The sequence below is a fragment of the Phaethon aethereus genome, assembly GCF_964289735.1.
Source record: "Phaethon aethereus genome assembly, chromosome: 15".
Lineage (NCBI taxonomy): Eukaryota > Metazoa > Chordata > Aves > Phaethontiformes > Phaethontidae > Phaethon > Phaethon aethereus.
The window spans coordinates 10,473,105-10,491,537 of record NC_138591.1 but is presented as its reverse complement, the minus strand read 5'-3'; positions in this window follow the sequence as shown (position 1 = coordinate 10,491,537).

The window sequence follows — 18,433 nt, the reverse complement described above, 5'->3', positions numbered from 1 at the left end:
AAAGGCAGTAGCATGAAGGAGAGGAGTGAATGGAGGCAAGTTCAAATTCAGGTGGCAGGTGAACCCCCACCTTGCCCACCTCACCTTCCCAGGTACATCTGTACAACAGCTATGCGGCTGTGGATGTGGAAGGCCAGTCAACGGATGATGTGGATGGTGGTCCATCTACACCACAGGTGTCTCCAAGGTCAGAAACGCTTATCCCCTGTATCACAATGACCTCCATGAGGAAGAAAAGATGGGTTATAGTTGTAGGTGACTCCCTTCTGAGGGGAACAGAAGGTCCAACATGCTGGACAGACCCTCCTCTTAGGGAAGCCTGCTGCCTCCCTGGGGCCTGGGTTAAGGACATCACTAGGAAACTTCCTAGCCTGGTGCAGCCCTAGGACTATGAACCATTACTGCTTTTTCCACTCTGCTCTGGTGAGACCCCACCTGCAGTACTGTGTCCAGCTCTGGAGCCCTCGGCACAGGAAGGGTATGGACCTGTTGGAGAGAGTCCAGAGGAGGGCCCCAAAAATGATCAGAGGACTGGAACACCTCTCCTATGAGGACAGGCTGAGAGAGTTGGGGTTGTTCAGCCTGGAGCAGAGAAGGGTCCAGGGAGACCTTATTGCAGCCTTCCAGTACTTAAAAGGGGCTTATAAGGAAGGTGGGGACAGGCTTTTTAGCAGGGCCTGTTGCAACAGGACAAAGGGTAACAGTTTTGAACTAAAAGAGGGTAGATTTAGACTAGATCTAAGGAAGAAATTCTTCACTATGAGGGTGGTGATGCACTGGGACAAATTGCCCAGAGAAGTTGTGGGTGCCCCATCTCTGGAATTGTTCAAGGCCAGATTGGATGGGGCTTTGAGCAACCTGATCTAGTTGAAGGGGTCTCTGCTCATGGCAGGGTGGTGGGACTAGATATCCTTTAAAGGTCCCTTCCAACCCAAATTATTCTGTGATTGATTGAATGAACTGGTTGAGTGATATATGAATTGTTGGTCTTTGTTATTGCCAATGGTAAAACCCAAGCTTTTTGCTGAGGATTTCGTTAAACCAGCTAGGTGTTAATAATGGTAGTGAGGATGGAACAGTGTTGCATGTTTCCTTGCAGTGGTGTGGCTCTTGGAGGCTTGTCTCTGTTCCCTGTCTTGAGCAGTATGGTTACTGCTCAGTGCAACCCCACTGCAGCTTTCCTGGGATGATGCAGTCTAAGCTTCCACTGCTATCTGAAGTAGTTAGCTGGCTCTAAGTCTTGATTGGAGCACATGGGGTGTCACTTGAACTGCCATGTGTGGGTGTGAGCAATGCAGTAAATGTTCTGGATGTGGTTGCAATGTGAGACCTGCTAGGGGCTAAGATGTCACTGAAGAATGAAGTTGATCACTTTCAGGGAGCAGAGAGACAAGTACATTGCAGGCAGCTGGAGAAAATGTTCCAAGCTTGACTGTGCAAGCCTCATGATTTAAAGTTCATGTTTTATCTTATAAATGACAAAACTTATTGGAAAATTAAGGTCACAAATGTTAAGATTTGTCTCTTCTGAATGCAATTGCTTGATTGAGGAGGTAGTGTAAACCACTTCACATCTGCTTAGTGTTATTTGTGGGTCACAAAATCAAGTCATGAACAAGTGTAAGAATGACAAGGTTGGGGAAGAAACCATTAACAAAGTTACTTAATATCCAAAGTATGAGAGTGTTTCTGGAACATTAGGAGATCATTGCTCTCTGTGGGGTCACATACTCTTCCAGCCAGCCTGGCTCTGCTGAATGTGCACGTGCCAAGGTCTGGCCTGTGCTCAGCACTGTCTTTGTGGAGAGTGGCTGGGCAGCAGGCTCCACAGGAAGCAGAGTGTGCTGCTGTGAGCTGCGTACTCTTCCTGACAACTTGGTTTAAACTCAAATGGAATAGGTAATAAAAAGTGTCTCCATATTTACTACTACTATAGCTGAACAGCTGTGAAGAATTAGTAATGCTAAAATTATAGGTAAATCAAATATACTGCTTCAGCAAAGTTGACTTTAGGGTAAAATAAAACCCTGAAGGTATATCAATGAAAAATATTAACGGTGTCAGGCAGTGGATAGTAATTTAAATAAAATTAGCCTAACAACCAAAATACTTAGAATAATAAACATCTCTAGCCACAAGAGGCTCATTTTACTTAATTCAAAAATATTAAGCAGTTTGTATAATCATACTTGAAAACATGATGAACAATGCATATGGAAATGAGAATACTAGTAGCATTTGCCGAGTTTACTGAATTACAGAGTCAGAAGTGTACATCAATACCTAATATCTACTTTTTTCCTCATTAAACACTGCAGCCTTTTGCTAGCTTCAGCTGGAAATTATATTGACTACAAAATGGTGTAGGACACTTGCCTAAGTTTGCCAATAATAAAAGAAAAGATGTAATATGACAGATGTGGGTAATGATCAAGAGTACAACAGACCTTATTGTTCATCCATAACCCTTGGTCTGGCTGTTGGTGACTAAATACTGCCTGCTGCCTATGGGGTGATATAAAAAGAAACTAACCAAAATGTATTGAGTGTCTCTGGACATGGGATTATGTGAAGAAAAAAAGCTTTGCTGGTGGCTTGTAATTCCCCTTAGTTATCTTTTTAGTTGCTTGCCATGGTGGGGGCTGGGGGAAGTCAGATGGTTCACATGGGTAGTTTTCTGTAGGTAGTAGGCTAACTTTCCTGAAAAATGTTAGGAAGTCTGTGGTGATGTCCAAACTGTTTCTGTGCGCAGGGTTGATACAGAAAGGATGCCCTTCCAGTTAAATAGCCCAGGTTAGCTCAATCCTCAGATCTATCAAGATTTTCTATATTCTAAAAGCTAGAAGAAGAATTTTACACTTGTAAAATAAGCATTAATATAATATTTTCTCATCTTTAGTGCATTTAGATGACAAATTCTCTTCTCTTAGCATATAAATGGTCCTTATGCCATTTTTGTGGGGGGTTTTAAAAAGTATGCATTAACTGTTTATCATTCCCATTCAACTCTGTTATGAGACTTACAGGACAGTCATTAGTAACTGTCTGGTGTATAAATCCAAAGTGATAAGATCTTCCTGATTAATTGATAGTTATGGTGTCAGTCCAAACAGGTGGGATTATCAAGTGAAAGAGGTGCGTGATTTTCTCAGGTACTCGTTGGTAGAGGTGGAAAAAACCTCCTGGCTGCTTAAAACAAATGTGACACTTTCCTGACAATGGCAGTGCTGGTATAAGGTGATTATGGCTTCCATAGACTCCTGTCTTTTTACTTAGACAATAGTTGGCCTAGAAATCTGACTCCTATGTAAGTTTTCCTACACTTTTCTGTACTGTACTGATGAAATGGTGGAGACTTAACGAAAAGCTATAAAAGGCAATGAATGGCTGATTCTGTTAACATTCCACTTCAAAACTACGCTATTATCCTGACTTGAATCTTCCCATTGTCCGTGCTTACTGCTTGTTGCTTTTTGGGGAATGGCTTGTGATTGTACCCCTGTACTCGGCACTGGTGAGGCCACACCTCGAATACTGTGTTCAGTTTTAGGCCCTTCACTACAAGAAGGATGCTGAGGTGCTGGAGCGTGTCCAAAGAAAGGCAACGAATCTGGTGAGGGGGCTGGAGCACAAGTCTTATGAGGAGCGGCTGAAGGAACTGGGGTTGTTCAGTCTGGAGAAAAGGAGGCTGAGGGGAGACCTTATCGCTCTCTACAACTACCTGAAAGGGGGTTGTGGTGAGGAGGGTGTTGGTCTCTTCTCCCAAGTAACTAGTGATAGGATGAGAGGAAATGGCCTCAAGTTGCTCCAGGGGAGGTTTAGATTGGATATTAGGAAAAATTTCTTCACCGACAGAGTGGTCAAGCATTGGAACAGGCTGCCCAGGGAGGTGGTGGAGTCACAATCACTGAAGGTGTTACAAAAACATGTGGATGTGGCACTTCGGGACATGGTTTAGTGGGCATGGTGGTGTGTTGTTGGTTGGTGTTGGACGTGATGATCTTGAAGGTCCTTTCCAACCTTAATGATTTTGTGATTCTGTGTGACTTTAGTGCATGTGGTAATTCTGATTTCTCCAAAATAAATCAAGGAGCACTACTGTAGGTGCACTCCGACTGCCGATGCAGTTGTCTGCAGGACATCTTCAAAACGTGTATAGGGCAAACATAAAATACAGGGGACCAGGCTAAGCCTAGTCCACAGTAAAAAAAAGCCTTATATTTCATGAAGTGTCAATGCAAGTACCTTAGCACCAGCTGCTTCAGTTACTGATTGCCTACTGCAGCTCTGAATTAGTGGATAATATAGACAGTCAGTCCTACCCTATTCTTGCCACCCAATTACCATTGTGAGTGGAAGATTTAGTTGTTCTATATCCTGAAATTCCTTATTGCACTGGATTTGTGTGGAGGAACGAAAAGAGCAATTTGGTATTGCAGTCGGAAGAAATACCTATGATGCTTAAATCATGACATTTATATTAATACTTCTGTTTATTTTGTTCAGTCTTTCTTTTTCTCTGTTTGGCAACGTGTAGGGCTGCAGCAGTTGGAGATAGGCCTAAATTGAATTCTGGATACTCCCTGAAATCCTGGGTTCTTGTCACACCAGTCTGAACTCCTTCCCGTTTGGGGAGGGTAGATTCAATACTGAGCCTGCATCCACAAGGGCAGGGTTGGAGCTTGTGAGAGCTCTGAGAACAGTTGGATTCTAGAAATTCACAACAGGTTATCTTAACTAGAGGATATATAAAACCCAGGCTCTGTTGGAATCGGTAGAAACACTTTTATTGAAGTGGGGCTAGGTGTTTTTTCACTGCTAGTAATTAGTGACAATGTGAAAAGTGTTATTGCTGTATTAGATATGATGTCAGATGCGATGCAACATCACCCCCACCAACAAGTCTGAGCATCTTACTGAAGAATGAGAGTCCCAAACCACTATATGGACATGGACTATTAACAGGTTTAACTGGAAACATACCAAAAAATTAGATTGCTTTCTAAATAGTATGCATTTATTGACTGCCAGCAATGATCTGATCCTTTAGTACACAATAAACCAATCAATTTGAAATAGTTTTATTGTGTTAATCTGTCCCAAACAGTTATGGGTTACCCTAGTGAAAGTTATTACAATGACTTAAAATGAGAGCTGTGAATGCAAAAGAGGACTGTTAAGAAAAGTAATTAACATTATTGAAAATAGAATTTGTTCCTGTGAGGTGAGAGTGCTGATTGAACACATGAGCTCCACTTACATTTTGTTGTGCAATAGATTTTTTTTTTTTTCCTTAATAACACTGCAGGCGAATTGTGATGGAAAAGGGAATCACTGGAGTAGAGATTTGTTTTGAATGTTTTATTTATAGCAGCTTAGGAAGGGTGCAGAGTGGGTTCTATGTGAAATAGCTGTTCTGTAGTACACTTACAAAGTTATGAAAGAGAAAAACCTCTAAACTGCTGTTAAAATTAAATAATGTCTGCTTGATGTTAGTCACTTCAAAAATGTCACTTTTAAAATTTAGATTAACAGCTTATCTTTGACATCTGAACTTTATTATTAAATTTGCTTTTTTCCATCTGACAATAGAATTTTTTACATTAAATCAAAACATATTTAAGAAAAAGGTATTTCCAAGCCTTGGGTATCTTTTGGAGCCCTGAAAAGTACGGATGTATTTCATCCTTAAGAAGTATACTGTAAAATGTATATACTAGATGCTTGTATTTCTACATGAACTACTGCAGCTGTGAATGGTTCGTAAGTCTTCTCTTGCAATCTATGTAACCTTTACCTGTTTTCCTAAGCTGATTTTTTTTTTTTAATTTATTGTGGAGGGGGGGGGGGGGCGACAATGGCACAATCTTCCCATTTCTTTCCCAAACGTTGCGTGTGTATATGTGCAAGTAAGTACTGTCTGACTCATCAAGATCACAGTAGATTTGTAGCACTGATTGTCCAATAGTGATCTCCAGCTCTTAACAACAGCTAAGAGTTATTACCAAGGCTGTAAGAATGGGGAGGTTTCAGTTGGTGTTAACTTTAAGATGCTCACGTGAGGGGGAAAAATTGTAACAGATACAGACACCTATGAATGTGCAGAGTGGTTGGGTCTGATGAGACTTAATGAAAATGAAGGTGTTCACTCAACTATTTTGTTAACAAAAAATTTTTGTCAGTTGAAACTACTTAACTTTTTTTGTTGGGGTCAGGGAGGAAAATGTGGAAGTTAAACCCATAATATTTAGATTCTTCACTTGCAGAGACTTAATTGCAAAATGCTCTACCTTTATTTAAAGTAGGGTAAAATAACACTACGTTGCTGTCAGTAAAAACTTTTTGTTCTATCAGTGAACCAAAAAAATCAATTTGCTTGTACAGATTTGCTGTGGAGTAGCATGTCATTTTTTTACCACTTGCTTTCCTGACTGTAAATGCATTTTAATTCTAGTTCACTTTAACGTTCTTCCATCTCTGAGTGTTTCCTCACAGCTTTTTATGTGCAATGTTTGAATTGCATGGGCAAGATAAGGATGCTGCTCATTGAAAAGTGTGACAGGCTGGCATTAACCTGTCCAGAACTCATGTCTGATAGAGCAGATACTGTTCAGATGAATTATATATCCAGTCTTTAAAAGCTTTGCAATAGTAAACCAAAGCCCTTTTCTTTAACAGTAATGTAGTATGAAATAAAATCCCATGTACGTTTTCGGTAATCTGTGGTCAACACGAAGGCACTAGTACAGTGTTACACAAGCACATCTACCTTTTGGTAGGATGGAACAAGCAGTTCTTGTTGCTTGAGCTCTGGTTTCTAGGTTGGGTTTGTATCAGTGTGGTATTTTGCTTGTTTGATAGTAAAAATCCATCAACATATAACCAACACCTGACACTGACAGAGGGCTCGTTCACTGCACCTGTCTGAAGCAGTGACTTTCTATGGCCAGCAGTTATGTGGGTGTTTCTTCTCCCTTGCTACCTTTGCCTTCCCTTGGACTGGTTTATGGTTGTGGTTTAACCCCAGCCAGCAATTAAGCACCACACAGCCACTCACTCCCTCCCCCAGTGGGATGGGGGAGAGAATCACAAAGGTGAAAGTGAGAACTCATGGGTTGAGATACAGACAGCTTAATAGGTAAAGCAAAAGCTGTACACACAAGAAAGCAAACCAAGGAATTCATTCACCACTTCCCATCGGCAGGCAGATGTTCAGCCATCTCCAGGACAGCAGGGCTCCATTATGCATAACAGTGACTTGGGAAGACAAATGCCATCAATCCGAATGTCCCCCCCCTTCCTCCTTCTTCCCCCTAGTTTTATTGTTGAGCATGACATCATATGGTCTGTGATATCCCTTCGGTCAGTTGGGGTCAGCTGTCCCAGCTGGGCCCCTCCCAGCTTCTTGTGCATCCCCAGCCTCCTTGCTGGTGGGGTGGGGTGAGGGGCAGACAAGGCCTTGACCCTGTGTAAGCACTGCTCAGCAATAACGAAAACATCTCTATTATCAACACTGTTTTCAGCACAAATCCAAAACATAGCCCTGTACTAGCTACCATGAAAAAAATTAACTCTATCTCAGCTAAAACCTGCACAACTGGCTTTATATTTGGCTGTGGAGGAACTGGTGTCGTTGGTGGCTCAACACTGCTCTGGCTGTCTGAGGAAGGACTGCATGAAGGATGCTGTTCTCTGGCAAACCAAAGAACCTGGTCTGTGGAGACCTAAATTAGGTTTTTGCATTGTTCCTTGACAGATGGGTACTCTTCAACCCGAGCTTCAGGTCCATCTGTACTTATCTTCTAAGACAGTGCTCATGGATTCCAGGGTGTATGAAGGAGAGTGCTAAGAAAAGGCTAAGTTCATTTGGAGAAGAAAACCAAGGTTGGAATGACTTGTAGCAAATGTTGCCACTAGTCCATGTTTGCTGCTTTTGTGGCTTTTTATTTTCTCTTAAACTGCACTAGATGGCAGTGGAGGTGAAAGAGATTGCCTGGGGTGCTTGCCAGCCTCTGTTTCTAAACCTAACAGTGGCTGTGGAAGAACTGACCACCCTCTTTGTACTTTTGGACTCTGGGAAACCCAACTGCTGAGCTATACTGGACAGGCAGAGGACTATCAGCTGGTCCTAGGTGGAAGGGAGGGAGCCTGGGACGCAACTAGATGCCCAGCTGGAGACCTGGCTGGGAGTGGGCAGCCCTCAGTGAGGGAGTGTGAGTCTGAGCTGCAGGGGGACAGGACAGACTCCCACAGAAGGAGCTGAATGGTATGGAAAGGAGCTACTAAAAAGTTTTTTTTAGGTGTTGGTTCAGGAATCACCAGTGATTTTTTTCTTTTTTTAATGTGTTTGTATTGAACAATCCTTAGAACAGCCCTGCTAGTGATCACTTGTAACTGCTGGACTGCATCCTTTGAGCCTTTTGAAAGCTATTTGTTTCCATATGTCTGACATAGTGTTGTTGCTGTTCCTTTTGGAAGCCTGCATGTCTTCTGTAGTTAAGCTTTTTGTATTGCCAAAGACTGCTGGCCAAAGGCCAGAGCTCTAACCTACCTTCATCTGATCAATCTTTAAGTCCCAGTGGAAGGAAGTGGTGTTCAAAGCTGACCTTGGGAGTTTAGCAGAAGATATGTCCTGCTGATATACCTGAGTCTTTGGCCTGCAGGGTGGAGTACAGCTGTCAGCTCTGTGAGAAGCCAGATTGTCTCTCCTGAGGATCTGGGGCAATCAGGTTTGTGAAACTCATTCTCTTAATTATTCATATCCACCAAAACAGAAGTCCTTGTTGTGTTCTTGGAGCCCGTCTATGGATGGGACCCCTGAAAACCCCTGATGTGCTGTGAATTGTGGGTGGCTGATGTTTTGGCCAGGATGGAATTTTCAACATGCAACTTGAATGAGGTTGTAGACATAATATGTTTGTGGATCAGCCAGAGTATGTGAAATTCTCACTAAGAAATAAGTAATGCAGCACTAGTCTACAAGGAGAGAGTGGTGGGGAGTGAATCACAGGAGACAAACTTGTCTGTCTTATTCAGGAAGAGGCTGAGAATGACAAACTGAAACAGAGATGGCAAGTCTAAAGTGGAACTGTCATAACTTATTTGCTGTCTTCTGCACATCACCAAGCGTGGAATTTCCCTGCAGACGGCAGGGAAAAAGACTGGGCTTTTGTGTTGAATCAGGCACAGCATGAACTCTGGGAAGCCAGTTGTTGCTTCAGGGATGAATTTGACCCCGTGAATGTCACATTAGCACATTCAGAGCACAAAATGCCCTTTCTGAAAATTTCTATTGATTTTTATGACAAATGAAATATTGTAGAGTATGAACACAAATGCATTATTCCCCTTCTACAGAGATATTACAAATTCTGTATAATACTAGCGGGACAACTGCTGCAAGGGGACTGGTCAAGTCATTTAAACATGGGTGGGGCCTGATGGTAAATCTCAGAGAGGAAAGTTTCAGAATTAAGATCTGTTTGATTCACCTGGGCTCAGATTGTTCATACTGAATGCACAACAGATAAATTTTCTGCTTTGCCAGGCTTCTAATGACCAAGGTACAGTTGGTGTTGGGTGATTTTTTTTTTTTTTTTGGTGGGCATAATTCAAGGGATCAAATTATGTGACATTTGTGTCCTTAATGTTGGTTGAGAGTTCTGCCCTGTGTAATTTCATACTAATAATGAAGCACTTCTATAATGATGTGATATTGCTAGGTATTCTTATCAGTGAGGATAGGATTTTATACTATACAATGCATACCATGCACATACACTGAGGCCTGTTTTTCTCCCTCCTCCTCACACCGTGAAGTTACTGCTGTAGCAAGTCTACAGCCTTGCTGAGACTGAGGTCGCTGTTGCAGGCAAACATGATATAGCTGAACCCAACTGGTCTTGCTCCCCTTCCTCTCAAAGAAACTGAACTTCTCTAATCTTCTGCATATCATCCCCTCAGTGTATGGGTCTGGCAGTGACTCCAGAGACATAGCAGATGTGTCTGGCTCAGAGGTTTGATGAGGAGGAAGAGAATTGTGAGGCAATATGCAGGACACAACTGAATGGTTGGGCCTAGAATGTGAGACATTCTAAGACTGACAGCTTTCTGCCCCAGGTACAGATTGCTGTATTGTAGGCACCTCATCCAATGCAATTCCATTTGGAAGCTTAATGGTGTTGGGTGTTCCTTCAGCAGCAGTGATCCCTTTAAGCTTGAGTGAACAAGGTGTGTAAGAAGAAAGAGATATGTAAGAGAAGACAGTGATTGTCAAACAATCCCTTTTGTGATCATTTACTCCTGTTACAGGTTTTTCTTAAAAATGTAATTTCTGCTTTCTAGAGCTGTTTTCTGCTCTTCCTCTCTGGATATGGCCAGAAACTTTCTTTTAAAACATGAGTCAAGAATAAAATAGAATGCATTGTGTGACAGGGCTGAACTCATAACCCCCCCCCCCCCCCAAACTTGCGACATACTTCAAGTGTTAATCTTGTTTCAGTGGTTGTGCTTATGCATTAGTAAGAGGAAGGGCAAAGTGCTGGACCAGCTGGGATCTGCAAGAGATAAGCATATGCCAGCATGTTCAACTGAGCAGACACAAGAAGTATTGGACTAGATGCTTCAGACTTTTTTCTGTGAGAAATGATTTGAACCTTCATTTTAAAAATGAGTCAAGACACGTGTGTTAACTTTAAAATGCCTTAATCCCACACTTATGTGATGCTTTTTTCCATGGGTCAGTGCAAACGAGGAAACATTTTTCGGCAGCTATGCATTACCTGGGCTTCTAAACAAATAAACAAAATTAATGAAAAAATTAATTCAGCTCTGCTTTAATAGGCAGAGGAATTGCAGATTATCCCCTTCTGGTAGTCAAGAATTTCACATGTAATGAAATTGGAGCCCCTGTTTTACCACCAAAGCTTATGAATTGTGCAACTGAAGCCCCTGGCCACCTCAACCTTTTTTAGGGCAACAGCATAGAAGCTCATCTATAACACATATATGGTGACTATTCTAGCACCCTCCTTATCTTCCAGGGCTGGGTCATGTGAAATTTGTGCTTGTTGGGTCAATGATGGTAAAATTCATCAAAGTAGAGATGAAACCTCCAGGGAGCTTTGCAGCAGTGTAAAACATGTATATGGACATGAGTGTCTGCGGTTGGTCTCCTTATTAAAGGTAAGAGATGGTCCTGGAGCCTTTGGCCAAGGCAAGGTTTTCTTTCACTGCAAAAAGGAAGATGTAGTGTAGGAAGGAGAGCCTTCCCTTTGGGGTATTGTAACTGTCTGCTGGCCAGGTCTAAAGGTATATGGCAAGTGGAGCCACTGCTAGTGGTTCTGCAGGGACAACCCAGCCTTGCTTTCTGTATAGGGGTGTGGAGCAGGTGGTTTGTTTTGAATTGGATCCCATAAGGAGCCATAACCTTGTACTTCTGGTACATGACCTTGGAATCTGACCAAGTGTTAAAATTCCCATAACCTGTTATTCCTGCAGCATGGAAAAATTTTCATGCATTTCCTGATTATTTTAGGGATTGGAAGGACAAGAAGCAGCACCTTACTGGTTATGTCACTAAATCGCTTGCGGTGGGTTGACCCTGGCTGGATGCCAGGTGCCCTCCAATGCTGCTCTATCACTCCCCTCCTCAGCTGGGTAGGGGAGAGAAAATATAACAAAAGGCTTGTGAGTCGAGATAAGGACAGGGAGAGATCACTCACTAATTACTGTCATGGGCAAAACAGACTTGACTTTGGGAGATTAGTTTAGTTTATTACCAATCAAATCAGCGTAGGATAATGAGAAATAAACCCAAATTTTAAAAACACCTTGACCTTGCAGAGTTGTTTCTCTCACATATTCTTGCTCTTCTCTTGGGCTGCTGCAACGCAGTTTTTTCTCCCCCTTCTTAAATATATTTATCCCAGAGGTGCTACCACCATTGCTGATGGGCTTGGCCTTGGCCAGCAGCAGGTCTATCTTGGAGCCGTCTGGCATTGGCTCTGTTGAACATAGGGGAAGCTTCTATCAACTTCTCACAGAAGCCACCGTGGTAGCCCTCCTGCTAACAAAACCTTGCCACACAAACTCAATACATCACTATACTTGTTTTTCTTGTCATGGCTGATATGTTCCATTTACCTACTTCTGTATTTACTTTGTTCTTGTACCACTTCTATACTTTCATATGTGTAAGCAAGGTATTTAATTTTAAAATTCTTCATTGCAAATATTTCCATTCAACTTCCTTCTCTCTTCCCAAGGCAATGGAAATCTATAGCATATTCTCCACAAGACCTTTTGTTCTTGTAAGATGAGTTATACCTTGGCTTTGAACACATCATTGTCTTTTTGATTTGAAGCCCAGCAGCAGAATTTTCCTCAAGACTTCAGTCTGAGTATTTTTCTAAAGTGCCACAGGAGAAAGTTCTGGTAATCAATCTTGGATACAAGCACAGGGTTTGAAGTTTAGCTAGCAGAGAAAATGAGGAATAGTTAGATCTTGCAGTATTTTAGGCTTAATATGGTAATAGATGAGAAGTTGACTAAAAGTTAAGTGGGTGTAACTATGAGCATATGCTTGGGCTTATACATGTGCATGCATATATATAAGTTAACTGTGGCTTCCAGTCATTATAGGTCATATGTGATGATGATTAAGCATGGTTTGGGAGACTAGCCTTAAATAGAGATATTGCCAAGACTCCTACTCTGTGACTGCATCATCTATCCCCTGCTGTGCACCCTTTTATGTGTTGTCCAGCATGTGGCAAGCACTGCTCTGCTGTTGCAAGGTGGCCTGCAGACAAAACGCATCAAGTACTGCAGTTCTAGAACAAAAGAAAACAGGTGACTTGTAAGAGCTGTCAAAGACCTCTTTCCCTGGACTGGCTGCTGTATCCCGAGATGTGATACCAGTGTGCGCTAATATCCCTCGTGTGAATAGTGACCAAGGAGCCCATGGGTACAGTGGCTGCATTTGAAAGCACATCCTGCTCTCAGGCCCTCTATTCAATACTCTAAATTCTCTCTTGAGTCCTGATGTGGGATCATCTACATACTTTCTACATACAAATAACCCATTTCTCTTGTTCCCTTGTCCCTGCCTTCTCTCCATTTATATGAGCTTTTTGGGTTTTTTGTCACAACTTGGTGTTAATTTCAGCACCTAAAAACTCTGTGAATGAAGCCTTCCTTTTAAATAGGAGTACATTATGCAGAAACATAAACAGATTTTATTGTTAGACATGTATTTAAGGGATAGGATTGAAACATGTAGGTTATATGTTTTGGCAGAGAGGCTTCCCATGTGAATAAGTTTAGAAATCGGTTTTCAAAAGCAGGGCTCTGAGGCTTGATCTCTCAATGTGCCGTGACAAGAATACAGACAGCAACATCTGTATCTGTGGATGGTGTTTGGGAGTTTTGCCACAGGAATTGGTGTAGCTGGGATCTCACACCCCGTGAACTACTGGGCTTACAAGACTGTAACAAGTGTTTGCATATCTAGGTAAAGTCATAAGGGAAGAGCTTGTGAAATTCTGGAGGAGGCCCCTTATGTGGCTCTGAGTTGACTTGAGTTCTTAATGGTTCGTAAGTTCACTGAGCAGCCTAGTTTTGTTCCAGGGCAGTAAAACAGGGGAGAGACTACTGTTTTTTTGTGGGTTCTGTGCATTCTAACATTCTTTCTTTGACATACTGCCTTCCAGCAGAATATGATTCTGGACTCTTTGTTGGTCTACATGTGGCTATGTGGACTGCTACATATACTGGCAGAGCTAATTCACCAACTCGGTGATTTTGTGAAACCATCTCCTTGCTAAAAAGGAGCTGTTGGTGGCCTGAGTCATTAAGTGTCTCTTTAACGGTCAGGTTATTATCTAACTACTCTGCTCCAGTTTCTGAAAGGGTATGTTCAGTGGGGCAGGCATTCAAAATGGTCAGACATTCAAGACAGTCCTCTAATGCCTTGTGTGTTATTCCTGTACGTTAAAAGTTTTAATGTGATGCTATCACTACACAAAAACAATGCATCTCTGAGAACAGTATGCTGCTTGCTGAAAGCTTAAATACTTCAGGGAAATGCATTAAAACAGTAGCTTATTCCTAGAAACACCAGCAAGCCTGTTAATCAACTGCATATGCCCAGATGTTCTTCCTGCACATCTCAAGAGAGTTTATAAGTTTTATTGTGCAACAGATGTTAAACTTTATGCTGTTTAGTTTTTTGGTGTGTTTCTTGACCCTTTTCTAAATAATGGAGATTTTTGCCATCTTCTTGTTCTGTTTATAAAGAAATCAAAAGGCACACCAGAAAACTCGAGTACTCGAAGTTTAACAGCTGTCATAACACTGTGAAGAGATTATTTTGAAAAGGGTATGTTACAGAGTGACAGGCTGATGAATATTCAAGTGTACTCCATGTACTTTGTTGTTCAACTTCTCTGATATTCAAAGAACAATTAGATTAATCACTATATACAATCTTAACTTTTCAGAAGCTGCTTTGTAATACTTGTAAGTAACAGCAATAAACTGTGGTAGACTACACAGGTAACATAGTAAAAGCTTTAATGGTTGGCTTGCAGCTTATGCTTCTTCAAGTTGGGGATAAGGCAAGTAGAGCAGGGAAGAGGTAATTAGGAGCAAAAAGTAGGATGTTATTAAATTAATAAGTTCGGGTTTGAAATTTCAGTGTGATATAATTGCTTTACAGGAGTACTGTGGGTTATTGTCTGCTTTCTCTCACATGTCAAGTCATGCAAATACTTATTGCAAGCCTTAAATAATGAATGGAGCAGTCTGTCCTGCATTTGTAAGTCTGTCCTGCTTAGTTGCAGCTGGGGCTCCTGATGGGTTAGGTGTGCAGTTCAGCCTGCTGCTCCTGCCCTTTGAGGCCCAGAGCAAAGCACAAGGGTTCCCTGACTGGTGCTCAGCAAACCTGTCCTGGGGCTGGGAGTACTGCTTGGACTACCAACAGGGAACAACAGACCTTTTAATTTTTAGTCCTGATCTATTGCAGTTTGTCCTTAAAAATTCCAATTTTCCTTGTGAAGTGGCTCACAGACTTAGTTTTGTCAAAGTATTGATCTAATTTCTTTTTATTTAAATCATAGAAAACATTTGTTGCATTCCCTGGCACAGCCTGGAAACACCCTAACCTGCTTTAGACTTGCTATGGCCATTTGTGGCTGAAAGGGTTATTCAACATAACTAATGATGGCAGAGCAGGGTCCTGGAGAAATAATTATACCGTCTGTCAGAAAAAGGTTTGCCTCAGAAAAAAAATTTTGACATATCTCTCGATTACTGTTTGCCAAATGCTGATAGTAACATAGAAGTGAAACTCAAGAAATGGAGTTGCATAAGTAAACAGAAAAGCCTTCCTTGTTGTCAATACCAAATACTCTGGGCATGGTGTTACTTTCTGAATGTCTGATGCCTTATGTGGTTATCTGTGTATAAATATAGGTGCCTAATATTGTGGTATGCAAGAGGTTTCTCCCAGCTTCCCTGACTTATTTTCTCTACCAGCGAAATAGGAATTAATGACTGTGCTGGAGGTGTGAATTATGAGTTAAGGATTTATGTTTTCTTGAGGCTGTAGTAGTGGTTTGAAAAGTCTTCTCACATTAATTGTTTCCTGTCTCCTAATACGGGTTAATTCCAGTTTACTGGTAGGGAAATTGAATGTGTGTATGTAAGTGTTTTTCTAAATGTTGTCACAAAGCAGCCCCTTTAATACTTAGGAGATGTTTTAAAAATGCAAACTTACTAAGTACCAAACACTGTAGATACTTTCTACCCTTGAAAACAGCAAAATTGCTCTCTTGGGTGGGGGAATACACATAAAGAAACAATTTATCTTAAAAGAAAACAAATAATATAGTCTTCTGTGTTGTTTACAGCTGCTGTTGACCTTATGTGAATGTTACTATGCTTTTTCAGGGCAGTGGCACTTCGGTGTGCATTAAAGTCAGCTGGCAGGACATAAAGAACCCAGCAGGTTTTATGAAACTTCACGTAAGTGCATATAGAAAGACATGATTAGTTAATACGTTCACTTTGCACTGGATTTGCGCAAAAGAAATTCTCAGGTGCTTCATTCAAGCAAGCACTAGTAGCTTTAGTTTGCATTGGAGCTGCACCAATGTTGCACACTGAGATCAAAAGAATAGTAGGTATTTTTCTGATTAACACAAAACTTCTGATAGCAAGCAAGCTGTAACGTTGGTTAGGTAACTAGCAGCTTGGGAGCCAGTGGTGGGCAAAACAGGAGATAACCAGCATGCAGTGTGAAGCAATTGTCCACCACAAGCAGCCATGGCAGGGTGTGCATCAGTGCTGCTATAACATGGTTTACTATCACGGTATATATTCACTTGTGGTTATAAAAGTATTAGAAGTTGGGATGTAATTATCTATTATGAATTAGTATTTACTAGCTACACATAACCTCTCCTGTTTTCTTCTAAACTGCTCTGGCACACTGCAAATGTGGAGAGCAGGTTGATGAGCAGAATAAATCATTCCTAAGGCTTTGTAAAGGTTTTACTCAAACAAATACCATGCATCTAAGTTGTAGCCACTGACGCAGACTTTATGGTGTCAAACTTTGGTGACTGTACATCATTGGATTAATCTTTCCCTACAACAACAAATTTATGAACATACATGTAATGTCTGCATCTGTCTTGCTGTCACCTCATGGCTCTGGAGATTGACATATAGATGTTAATGCCCAGAAAAGATAGAGAGATTAGATGGAGCATATTGCTGTAATCTGCAGGGAAGGTTGCTCATGAAAACTTGATTGTTTTACATAATCCTGTCAAAATGTCTCCTAAAGTAAAGTAGGAATATAGTTAACACAGTTTTGGCATGTCAATCTCTCCCTATTTAAGCTATCTTTGCCTTTTTTATATAGTACTTGAGCTAACAACTACCCCATCTGGTTTTTGACTCTCTGATGAGATGTTGTTTACATTTACATGACTGCATTTTAATTTTAATGTTAGATCTTACTGATGAGTGCTTATGTGTATAAAATAACTCTAGCCCCTTCAAGAGGTGACTTGTAAGATATTGGAGATACTGCCAGGATAAATGCACCTGCAGTGAAGTTTTCCAGCCTCTAGACGGTGACAAATGATGCCTCTTTCTCAATTTTTGCTGCTACTGGAAATCTTGAGGTTGTCTTAAATCATGTTCACTTCTTTTTTTGCTAAACTTTGAAAGCTGTGTGTTTGTCTCTTGCCATGAGATCTTTAGTATAAAGAATGCTCAGCCCTCTTGTGCTGCTTCCTAACTCTCTGGAATGGAGATTAGAGAACTTTAAGTCTAAATATCTCCCTTGCCCCCCTGTAAAGAGTGTAAAATCCCAGTCTTACTCTGAGACTGCAGTCTGGTTTGAGACAGGCAGTCAACAAGATATGTCAAATGCTCAGGATGCATGTGATACCTTGCAGCTGACTTAGAGGAGCAGAATCTGTAATGTAGCCAGGAGATAGCTCTCTGCTGTTCTGTGTAGCGTCACCTTGCAAGGTGCTGGTGTTCAATCATCAAATGACATAATTCAATGAGACTTAAATACATCAAACAATGGCCTTGTTTTCCTATTTATCCTATAATTCTTTTGTTTTGTGTAAAGCTAGATTAACATTTTTTCTTTAAAAATAAAAAAGTATGTGTGAGTTCTTAGTGTATAATGTTTGGGTTACCCAATAAATATGCTTTACTAATACCAGTTAATATGCTCTGCTCCTCTCTATCTGCAGCCAAGTAGGACAGAGGTGGTTGTACAGAGAGCTCCTTGAGGGCAGCATAAACTGTTTTGTAAGTTTCCTTTGTCTGCAGACATTGTGATTTACGGTTGTGTTGTTAGCAAAGCTTAAGTAGTATGATTCTGTGTTTGATCAACTCTGGCAGATATGGGCATATACTGTAATGGACATATGAACTCTATTTGGATGAAACATGTCTGTGTAAATACTGGGGAATTCGTGTTGAGAAACAGTCTTGGGTGACAAAAAACTCCCTACACTATTTAAATTTCAATTTTGAAAGGTTTTTTCCTTTTAGTTGAAGAATTGCAAAACAAACAAGGTGGCAGTTGATTTGGAGGAAAGCATTGTGAATGATGTTTTTAGTGACAAAAGGCAATTTCCTTGTGAATGTGAGACACTTAAAAAATGAATGAAGGCTGCTAACAGTACTAGCTTAGCACTCCCTCTTTGTTCATGTATAACCTAAGAGTATTGTGATTTGATTTGAAAAGGCATCAAGTCAACAGACCAAAGTTTTGGAATCTGAGCTGTATTTGAGTCTTTAGAGGTAAAAATCGCATTCAAACAACTTTGGCTTTTGGAAAGAGCTGCCTTTTTTTAAGATTAAATTTTGGTCACTTTAAATATACTATTTTGAATCTCTG